We start from the raw sequence: 2,829 nt of genomic DNA on the forward strand, positions 1-2,829 counted from the left end.
GAATTTCAGAATTAGAGGTGTTTAATTTGACTGTTACCTCTTTCTCTTTCTACTTTTTGTGCCTGGAATAGTTAGTTAAAACCAATTAAGCATGGTGGCTCACACCTGTAATCCCAGCATTTTGGGGAGGCGGAGGCAAGCAGATCGCTTGAGGTCAGGAGTTCAAGAGGAGCCTGGACAACATAGTGAAACCCCAACTCCACTAAAAAAATACAAAAATTAGCCAGGTGTGGTGGTGTGCGTGCCTGTAGTCCCAGCTACTCCGGAGGCTAAGGCAGGATCGCTTGAACCTGAGAGGCAGAGATTGCAGTGAGCTGAGATCACACCACTGCACTCCAGCCTGGGTGACAGAGTGAGACTCCATCTTAAAAAATAAATTAATTAAATAAAACCACTTAATCTCAGGAGACCTGATTCTCTCTTGCTGAGATGGATAGAGAGAAATCCTTTGACAATTAAACCTGTTGTTACTCTAGCATTCTGTTTTCCAAAAATCCTGCTTAAGCTCTACTTCTCTGTATTTAATGTGAAACTATCCGCCCTTATTGTTCTTCTATGCCACCTCATCTTAAAGTCTATATATTGACAGAGAAGTGCAAGAACTCAATGCAGAACCTAAGGAAAGACAGCAAGAGAATTGTGGAGGTTTGGAAGAAGTGAGGGTGAACAGACTGGACATCTTTCCAAGTTAAAGCAGTTTGGAGCCAAGGCTGATGGTAAAGAGCATATTGCAGAATTCATTAGATATCCATTAATGAGAAGAATCTGGCAATTCCTGGAACCATAGTTCAAGGTTGAGGGTGGAATAAAGATATATCAGATACACCCACAATCAGAGAATTTAACATCTATAGCCCCTAGTTGAAAGAAAAAGTGTGGGAAGCAAGAAAAAATGGTGAATACAGAAATGTGATAAAAATTCCAGTAAATTAAACAATTATTGACTGGAAACAGCTGTAATGAGCTCTTTTTGCTTTTAAAACATGGGTCTAAACTTATTGATAAAAGTAACAAATAGGCTGGGTGCAGTGGCTCACACCTGTAATCCCAGCACTTTGGGAGGCTGAGGCGGGTGGATCACCTGAGGTCAAGAGTTCGAGACCAGCCTGACCAACGTGGTGAAATCCCGTCTCTACTAAATACAAAAAATTAGCTGGGCATGGTGGTACATGGCTGTAATCCAAGCTACACAGGAGGCTGAGGCAGGAGAATTGCTTGAACCCGGGAGGCAGAGGTTGCAGTGAGTTGAGATTGTGCCACTGCACTCCAGCCTGGGCAACAAGAGTGAAAACTCTGTCTCAATCAATCAATCAGTCAGTAGGTGTTTATCTGGGGTAGGGAACCTGCAGTTAAGGCATTTTCTTGTAAGATCCTTTTCTTGATTGGAAGGATGTCAGAGATATGGATTAGACTTTGTTGGGAAAAAAGGTTTTGAATGTATGTTGATATTAAAACATTATGAATAAAATGACATATCACAGATCTGCCTCATAGTAATTCAGTGCCCGATGGGAGCTGAGAGGGTATACAGGGTTTAGATGAAACAAGGTTGACATGAGTTGAAAATTGTTGGCTGGGCACGGTGGCTCACGCCTGTAATCCCAGCACTTTGGGAGACCGAGGCGGGCAGATCACCTGAGGTTGGGAGTTCGAGACCAGCCCGACCAACATGGAGAGACCCCCGTCTCTACTAAAAAATACAAAATTAGCCGGGCATGGAGGCACATGCCTGTAATCCCAGCTACTTGGGAGGCTGAGGCAGGAGAATCACTTGAACCTGGAAGCTGGAGGTTGTGGTGAGCCGAGATCACGCCATTGCACTCCAGCCTGGGCAACAAGAGCTAAACTCCGTCTCAAAAAAAAAAAAAAAAAGGAAAAAGAAAATTGTTAAAGGTGAGTGATGGATAGATATCACAATATTGAGCTTCATGTGTGCTTCTGGAAAATAGCGATGGCTAAGAAATACCCCAGACCTTAGGTGGCCCAGGAAATGGCTTACTGCAAAGAAACCCATTCTTCCCCATGAGACTCGGATAAGACCCATTGTTTGACCTTATAACAAGGACAGACACGGACCCTCCAATTTCCCATTGTTTGTCACATAAATGATTAGGTGAACTGTCTGTTCCCATTGACCAATCTAGACAAAATGCCTGCTAGATGACCGTATTTTAGGCAGACATCTCTCTTCCCCCTGGTTCCTGAACTCTGGCCACACTTCAATTTCAGTGAGCAATGAAATGTGCAACACCTCCTACTGTACCCTCCCCCTTAACAGCAGGTCCCTCCCAAGAACCTGCTGATTGAGACATTTTCTGTCCAATTGCTGGAGCACCCCACTCCCCAACATCTAGTAATTTCTAGACTTACTTTACTTCTTCCTGTAAAGGAAAACCGTTCCCACCTTTATTTTGAGACACTTGTAGATGTTGTGTTTGCAGCATTTTCTCTATTATGATAAGTCTTTTACAATAAAGTCTCTCCTTCCCTAAGGCTAGATGTTGTTTTTTACTTGACAGATACATGGGATTTTATTACATTGGTCTTTCTACTTTTGTATACGTTTGAAAATTTCCATAACAAAAAGGTTTAAAGTGGTATATGTTGGCTGGGCGCGGTGGCTCGAGCCTGTAATCCCAGCACTTTGGGAGGCTGAGGTAGGTGGATCATTTGAGGTCAGGAGTTCGAGACCAGCCTGGTCAACGTGGTGAAACCCTGCCTCTACTAAAAATACAAAAATTAGCCGAGCATGGTGGCAGGCACCTATAGTCCTAGCTACTCGGGAGGCTGAAGCAGGAGAATCGCTTGAACCTGGGAGGAAGAGGTTGC

The sequence above is a fragment of the Hylobates moloch genome, unplaced genomic scaffold (assembly GCF_009828535.3).
Source record: "Hylobates moloch isolate HMO894 unplaced genomic scaffold, HMol_V3 SCAFFOLD_23, whole genome shotgun sequence".
Taxonomy (NCBI): domain Eukaryota; kingdom Metazoa; phylum Chordata; class Mammalia; order Primates; family Hylobatidae; genus Hylobates; species Hylobates moloch.